Source organism: Oncorhynchus masou, unplaced genomic scaffold (genome assembly GCF_036934945.1).
Source record: "Oncorhynchus masou masou isolate Uvic2021 unplaced genomic scaffold, UVic_Omas_1.1 unplaced_scaffold_1540, whole genome shotgun sequence".
NCBI classification, from domain to species: domain Eukaryota; kingdom Metazoa; phylum Chordata; class Actinopteri; order Salmoniformes; family Salmonidae; genus Oncorhynchus; species Oncorhynchus masou.
Window position 1 is genome coordinate 69343 of NW_027005443.1, and position 8656 is coordinate 77998.

Below are 8656 nucleotides of genomic sequence, written 5' to 3' on the forward strand. Positions count from 1 at the left end.
GTACTCCCCCCTGTATATAGCCTTGTTATTACCTGGTACTCCCTGTATATAGCCATGTTATTACCTGGTACTCCCTGTATACAGCCATGTAATTTTTACTAATTGTTTTTCATTATTTACTGTGTTTCTATTCCTTGTGTTGCTATTTCTATTATTATTTTAAATGTTTAACTGCCATATTGAAAGGTATCTCGTAAATAAATATTTCACTGTTTGTGACCTGTTTGTTATGAAAGGTGACAAATGAAATGTGATTTGATTGTAGATGAGGTGTTTATGTCAAGTGGTCAAGAGGACATAGAGGTGATTGTATTTGGGTCTCTCGGTTGGGCTGGTGTGGGTGTAGATGTAGTTGGGTTTCTCGTAGGGCTGATGTGGGTGTAGATGTAGTTGGGTCTCTCGTAGGGCTGGTGTGGGTGTAGATGTTGTTGGGTCTCTCGTAGGGCTGGTGTAGATGTAGTTGGGTCTCTCGTAGGGCTGGTGTAGATGTAGTTGGGTCTCTCGTAGGGCTTTTGTGGGTGTAGATGTAGCTGGGTCTCTCGTAGGGCTGGTGTAGATGTAGCTGGGTCTCTCGTAGGGCTGGTGTGGGTGGAGATGTTGTTGGGTCTCTCGTAGGGCTGGTGTGGGTGTAGATGTAGCTGGGTCTCTCGTAGGGCTGGTGTGGGTGTAGATGTAGTTGGGTCTCTCGTAGGGCTGGTGTAGATGTAGTTGGGTCTCTCGTAGGGCTGGTGTAGATGTAGTTGGGTCTCTCATAGGGCTGGTGTGGGTGTAGATGTAGCTGGGTCTCTCGTAGGGCTGGTGTGGGTGTAGTGTAGTTGGGTCTCTCGTAGGGCTGGAGTAGATGTAGTTGGGCCTCGTAGGGCTGGTGTAGATGTAGTTGGGTCTCTCATAGGGCTGGTGTGGGTGTAGATGTAGTTGGGTCTCTCGTAGGGCTGGTGTGGGTGTAGATGTAGCTGGGTCTCTCGTAGGGCTGGTGTAGATGTAGTTGGGTCTCTCGTAGGGCTGGTGTAGATGTAGTTGGGTCTCTCATAGGGCTGGTGTGGGTGTAGATGTAGCTGGGTCTCTCGTAGGGCTGGTGTGGGTGTAGTGTAGTTGGGTCTCTCGTAGGGCTGGAGTAGATGTAGTTGGGCCTCTCGTAGGGCTGGTGTAGATGTAGTTGGGTCTCTCATAGGGCTGGTGTGGGTGTAGATGTAGTTGGGTCTCTCGTAGGGCTGGTGTGGGTGTAGATGTAGCTGGGTCTCTCGTAGGGCTGGTGTGGGTGTAGATGTAGTTGGGTCTCTCGTAGGGCTGGTGTGGGTTTAGATGTAGCTGGATCTCTCGTAGGGCTGGTGTGGGTGTAGATGTAGCTGGGTCTCTCGTAGTGCTGGTGTGGGTGTAGTTGGGTCTCTCGTAGGGCTGGTGTGGGTGTAGTTGGGTCTCTCGTAGGGCTGGTGTGGGTGTAGATGTAGCTGGGTCTCTCGTAGGGCTGGTGTGGGTGTAGATGTAGTTGGTTCTCTCGTAGGGCTGGTGTGGGTGTAGATGTAGCTGGGTCTCTCGTAGGGCTGGTGTGGGTTTAGATGTAGCTGGATCTCTCGTAGGGCTGGTGTGGGTGTAGATGTAGCTGGGTCTCTCGTAGTGCTGGTGTGGGTGTAGTTGGGTCTCTCGTAGGGCTGGTGTAGATGTAGTTGGGTCTCTCGTAGGGCTGGTGTAGATGTTGTTGGGTCTCTCGTAGGGCTGGTGTAGATGTAGTTGGGTCTCTCGTAGGGCTGGTGTATATGTAGTTGGGTCTCTCGTAGGGCTGGTGTATATGTAGTTGGGTCTCTCGTAGAGCTGGTGTGGGTGTAGATGTAGTTGGGTCTCTCGTAGGGCTGGTGTAGATGTAGTTGGGTCTCTCGTAGGGCTGGTGTGGGTGTAGATGTAGCTGGGTCTCTCGTAGGGCTGGTGTGGGTGTAGATGTAGTTGGGTCTCTCGTAGAGCTGGTGTGGGTGTAGATGTAGTTGGGTCTCTCGTAGAGCTGGTGTGGGTGTAGATGTAGTTGGGTCTCTCGTAGGGCTGGTGTAGATGTAGTTGGGTCTCTCGTAGGGCTGGGGTAGATGTAGCTGGGTCTCTCGTAGGGCTGGTGTAGATGTAGTTGGGTCTCTCGTAGGGCTGGTGTAGATGTAGTTGGGTCTCTCGTAGGGCTGGTGTAGATGTAGTTGGGTCTCTCGTAGGGCTGGTGTAGATGTAGTTGGGTCTCTCGTAGGGCTGGTGTAGATGTAGTTGGGTCTCTCGTAGGGCTGGTGTAGATGTAGTTGGGTCTCTCGGTTGGGCTGGTGTGGGTGTATATGTAGTTGGGTCTCTCGTAGGGCTGGTGTGGGTGTAGATGTTGTTGGGTCTCTCGTAGGGCTGGTGTGGGTGTATATGTAGTTGGGTCTCTCGTAGGGCTGGTGTAGATGTAGTTGGGTCTCTCGGTTGGGCTGGTGTGGGTGTAGATGTTGTTGGGTCTCTCGTAGGGCTGGTGTAGATGTAGTTGGGTCTCTCGGTTGGGCTGGTGTGGGTGTATATGTAGTTGGGTCTCTCGTAGGGCTGGTGTGGGTGTAGATGTTGTTGGGTCTCTCGTAGGGCTGGTGTGGGTGTATATGTAGTTGGGTCTCTCGTAGGGCTGGTGTGGGTGTAGATGTAGTTGGGTCTCTCGGTAGGGCTGGTGTGGGTGTAGATGTAGTTGGGTCTCGTAGGGCTGGTGTGGGTGTATATGTAGTTGGGTCTCTCGTAGGGCTGGTGTGGGTGTAGATGTAGCTGGGTCTCTCATAGGGCTGGTGTGGGTGTAGATGTAGCTGGGTCTCTCGTAGGGCTGGTGTGGGTGTACATGAAGTTGGGTCTCTCGTAGGGCTGGTGTGGGTGTAGATGTAGTTGGGTCTCTCGTAGGGCTGGTGTGGGTGTAGATGTAGTTGGGTCTCTCGTAGGGCTGGTGTAGATGTAGTTGGGTCTCGGTTGGGCTGGTGTAGATGTAGTTGGGTTTCTCGTAGGGCTGGTGTGGGTGTAGATGTAGTTGGGTCTCTCGTAGGGCTGGTGTGGGTGTAGATGTAGCTGGGTCTCTCTTAGGGCTGGTGTAGATGTAGTTGGGTCTCTCGTAGGGCTGGTGTGGGTGTACATCAAGTTGGGTCTCTCGTAGGGCTGGTGTGGGTGTAGATGTAGCTGGGTCTCTCCTGTTTGGCCCTGTCCGGGGGTGTCCTCGGATGGGGCCACAGTGTCTCCTGACCCCTACTGTCTCAGCCTCCAGTATTTATGCTGCAGTAGTTTATGTGTCGGGGGGCTGGGGTCAGTTTGTTATATCTGGAGTACTTCTCCTGTCCAATTCGGTGTCCTGTGTGAATCTAAGTGTGCGTTCTCTAATTCTCTCTTTCTCTCTCTCGGAGGACCTGAGCCCAAGGACCTGGGAGCTACCTAGATGTACAGTGCCTTGCGAAAGTATTCGGCCCCCTTGAACTTTGCGACCTTTTGCCACATTTCAGGCTTCAAACATAAAGATATAAAACTGTATTTTTTTGTGAAGAATCAACAACAAGTGGGACACAATTATGAAGTGGAACGACATTTATTGGATATTTCAAACTTTTTTAACATATCAAAAACTGAAAAATTGGGCGTGCAAAATTATTCAGCCCCCTTTACTTTCAGTGCAGCAAACTCTCTCCAGAAGTTCAGTGAGGATCTCTGAATGATCCAATGTTGACCTAAATGACTAATGATGATAAAAACAATCCACCTGTGTGTAATCAAGTTTCCGTATAAATGCACCTGCAATGTGATAGTCTCAGAGGTCCGTTAAAAGTGCAGAGAGCATCATGAAGAACAAGGAACACACCAGGCAGGTCCGAGATACTGTTGTGAAGAAGTTTAAAGCCGGATTTGGATACAAAAAGATTTCCCAAGCTTTAAACATCCCAAGGAGCACTGTGCAAGCGATAATATTGAAATGGAAGGAGTATCAGACAACTGCAAATCTACCAAGACCTGGCCGTCCCTCTAAACTTTCAGCTCATACAAGGAGAAGACTGATCAGAGATGCAGCCAAGAGGCCCATGATCACTCTGGATGAACTGCAGAGATCTACAGCTGAGGCGGGAGACTCTGTCCATAGGACAACAATCAGTCGTATATTTCACAAATCTGGCCTTTATGGAAGTGACAAGAAGAAAGACATTTCTTAAAGATATCCATAAAAAGTGTCGTTTAAAGTTTGCCACAAGCCACCTGGGAGACACACCAAACATGTGGAAGAAGGTGCTCTGGTCAGATGAAACCAAAATTGAACTTTTTGGCAACAATGCAAAACGTTATGTTTGGCGTAAAAGCAACACAGCTCATCACAATGAACACACCATCCCCACTGTTAAACATGGTGGTGGCAGCATCATGGTTTGGGCCTGCTTTTCTTCAGCAGGGACAGGGAAGATGGTTAAAATTGATGGGAAGATGGATGGAGCCAAATACAGGACCATTCTGGAAGAAAACATGATGGAGTCTGCAAAAGACCTGAGACTGGGACGGAGATTTGTCTTCCAACAAGACAATGATCCAAAACATAAAGCAAAATCTACAATGGAATGGTTCAAAAATAAACATATCCAGGTGTTAGAATGGCCAAGTCAAAGTCCAGACCTGAATCCAATCGAGAATCTGTGGAAAGAACTGAAAACTGCTGTTCACAAAAGCTCTCCATCCAACCTCACTGTGCTTGAGCTGTTTTGCAAGGAGGAATGGGAAAAAAATTCTGTATCTCGATGTGCAAAACTGATAGAGACATACCCCAAGCGACTTACAGCTGTAATCACAGCAAAAGGTGGCGCTACAAAGTATTAACTTAAGGGGGCTGAATAATTTTGCACGCCCAATTTTTCAGTTTTTGATTTGTTAAAAAAGTTTGAAATATCCAATAAATGTCGTTCCACTTCATGATTGTGTCCCACTTGTTGTTGATTCTTCACAAAAAAATACAGTTTTATATCTTTATGTTTGAAGCCTGAAATGTGGCAAAAGGTCGCAAAGTTCAAGGGGGCCGAATACTTTCGCAAGGCACTGTAGTTGGGTCTCTCGTAGGGCTGGTGTGGATGTAGATGTAGTTGGGTCTCTCGTAAGGCTGGTGTAGATGTAGTTGGGTCTCTCGTAGGGCTGGTGTGGGTGTAGTTGGGTCTCTCGTAGAGCTGGTGTGGGTGTAGATGTAGCTGGGTCTCTCGTAGGGCTGGTGTAGATGTAGTTGGGTCTCTCGTAGGGCTGGTGTGGGTGTAGTTGGGTCTCTCGTAGGGCTGGTGTAGATGTAGTTGGGTCTCTCGTAGGGCTGGTGTGGGTGTAAATGTAGTTGGGTCTCTCGTAGGGCTGGTGTAGATGTAGCTGGGTCTCTCATAGGGCTGGTGTAGATGTTGTTGCTTGACAAAGCTGTCCTCACATGGTCAAAAGTAAAATAACAACCAACAATCACTGCCATGGACATACATACTCCAAGTCCATTTTACATGAGCAAATGAACGGCTCTGGGATATGAGGTAACAACAAGGCCTGGCCTTTGTTAAAAGTGTTTTAAATTATTAGAATACAACAAAAAAAGGATTGTGTTGAATTGTCTTTGGGAAATAAAGAGAGACCTGGTTTAAAAAAGATAGTGGTAATATTTCAGAAATGTGTAGGCAGCATAATTTACCCTGTCTCACAGCTCAACTTACCCTGTCTCACAGCTCAACTTACCCTGTCTCACAGCTCAACTTACCCTGTCTCACAGCTCAACTTACCCAATACCCGGGGTAAGTTGTGCCAAGAGACTACTTTTTTGAGGGCAATTTTCTAAACTGTAATGTTTACATGAATTCTGATTATTTCCAGAGACACACAACATTGTGAAATATATGTAGATACCCTTGTTAGTTGGAATAGTATGTTTCCTTTGACGGAGTGACGCTGTATGTGAAAACGTACCCCACTCTCCCCTACAGGTAGTGCTTCATCTTAAAGGGCAAATCTGTGGGAGCTAAATACATTTTTGACATGGCTCTGTCTATGAATTTGAGAGGGGTGACATTTCTCTATCCCTCAGCTTTTTAGCAAAACAGTGGCAGGGAGTTCACTTTGTTATTGTTTCAACTGCTGATTGGCACTTGAAGGTAGCTAGGTGAGAGGGGGTCCCAGGACAGAGAAGAGCTTGGGCTGTGTGGGAGTTAAACCCCTGTAGGGGAGGGAGGACCAGCAGACCAGAGATGGCAGAATGGAGTGCTTGGGTTGGGATGTAGGGTTTGAGCCGAGCCTGAAGGAAGAGAAGGGCAGTTTCCCATGGTCTTAAAGTGGATTGTAGCTTCGACTGGCAGCAGTCCCAACCAGGGGCGTCATGCACCTTAAAAATCTGACGGGGCATAAAGTACATGAGGATGGCTGGGGGGTGGTCCATATGGGGGCTAGGCCCCCCGTTGTAAATTTGATAATTTTGCAATTTTCAAACACTTATTCCTGCAATCTGAAGTCATAGTCATTATTCTTAATTCTATGTAAAATATATATATATATATATTTCAACATATCTAAGCATTCATCTTGGTTCTTTTTTTAAAGAAACTAAATATGCTTCTCTGCACATCTGCTAAAATCTGTGTAAAAGATTGAAAGGTTTGTGAGTCTTATTCAGTAAATATGTTTCTAATGTCTACCAACCTGGCAGCTAAGATTGTTAGACCAGCTCGCTCCTCTAACCTGATTGACAGCCTGAAATGGCTTCTTGGTTTCTTGTTATGAGGTTGGGTGGCTAATAGTACTATAGAGAAACAAATATATAAAATAAACAAATTATATATATATATATATATATATATATATATATATATATATATATATATATATATATATATATATATATATATATATATATATATATATATAATGTGTGTGTATATTATAATTTTTTGGAACAGGACCAATGTGAGGGGGGACATTGGATGTATGTCTCTGTCCCTGCTTGGAGTATGGTACACCATTTTACTGCAAAGAATGACTCATTCCTCCAAGTGTTTCTTGTTTGTTTTGTGAAACTGTAGTTACGGTCGGATATATATATATATATATATATATATATATATATATATATATATATATATATATATATATATATATATATAGCATTATAAGAGCTAAGGCGAGGACACACAAGTCATAATCGCTGTTCTGCTGCTAGTCTTGGTCTTTGTAGAAAATGTGGAAAATAACAGTGTAATTGTCTGAACGTATGGTGTTCCGGTCCATTAAATATATATGCCATTAATGAACTGAGGCGAATAACTCCAATTGGTGCCATCATGGTTGTTCCGGTGCCACTGGGACGTCTTCATCCTGGTCAGATTAAGTACTAAAGCCTAGATGACAGGGTACTGTGAAAGCACACACACAGGATGTCTCTGAGTCATAGCCATTACGGGTTAGAATGGATAACATGAACAACCAAACAGCCGTGATTGCATGACGACCATGTGCACCTGAAATAGACTAATGACAGACAACCGGAGTGAATATACAGCCCACCTCGCGGCTGTATATTCAGAATCTAGTTCTACAGAATCTAGTTCTGATTTCTTAGAAATTAACTTTTTTCTTTGAATCTTCTAAAATATTCTTAATTGAAGGCAATACAGCAGTTGTGTGTGCTCGTGCTTGACATGTTTTCGCTAATTTTGTCTGGCCTTCATTTTAAACTTTCGATCTTGACGACACTCAGGGCCCATCCATGGCTGCATCCAGTAGCTAATGCCCTGGTAACCTTCCCTCAACCCTCCTTCAACTTTGCCGCAACCTTCCCCTGACGCAATAAGCAGCACGTGCTTCATAAACAATGAACTGTGTCAGAAAGGTATGCTCAGGGAGGGCTGGAGACATGGATACTCAAACATTAAAAGTGCATTATGTGTAAGATTAGTCCCTGTGCCCAAGAACACGAAGGTAACCTGCCTAAAAGACTACTGACCCATATAGCACTCACATCTGTAGCCATGAAGTGCCTCGAAAGGCTGGTCATGGCTCACATCAACACCATTTTCCCAGAAACCCTAGACCCACTCCAATTTGCATACCACCCCAACAGATCCACAGATGATGCAATCTTTTCTTATAACACATTTTTTCCCCTGTTTTTTTGGTATCCAATTGGTAGTTACAGTCTTGTCTCATCGCTGCAACTCCCGTACGAACACCAAAGTGTCAGAGGAAACACCATACACCTGGCGACTGTGTCAGCGTGCACTGTGCCCGGCCAGCCACAGGGAGTCACTAGTGCGCGATAGGACAAGGACATCCTGGCCAGCCAAACCCTCCCCTAACCCCGGACGCACACTGGGCCAATTGTGCGCTGCCCCATGGGTCTCCCAGTCGCAGCCAGTTGCTACAGAGCATGGACTCGAACCCAGAATCTCTAGTGGCACAGCTAGCACTGCGATGCAGTGCCTTAGACCACTGCGCCACTCGGGAGGCCACCGATGATGCAATCTCTATTGCACTCTGCACTGCCCTGTCATACCTGGACAAAAGGAACACCTATGTGAGAATGCTATTCGTTAACTACAGCTCAGCGTTCAACACCATAGTGCCCTCAAAGCTCATCACTAAGCTATGGAGCCTGGGACTGATCACCTCCCTCTGCAACTGGATCCTGGACTTCTTGAAGGGCCAC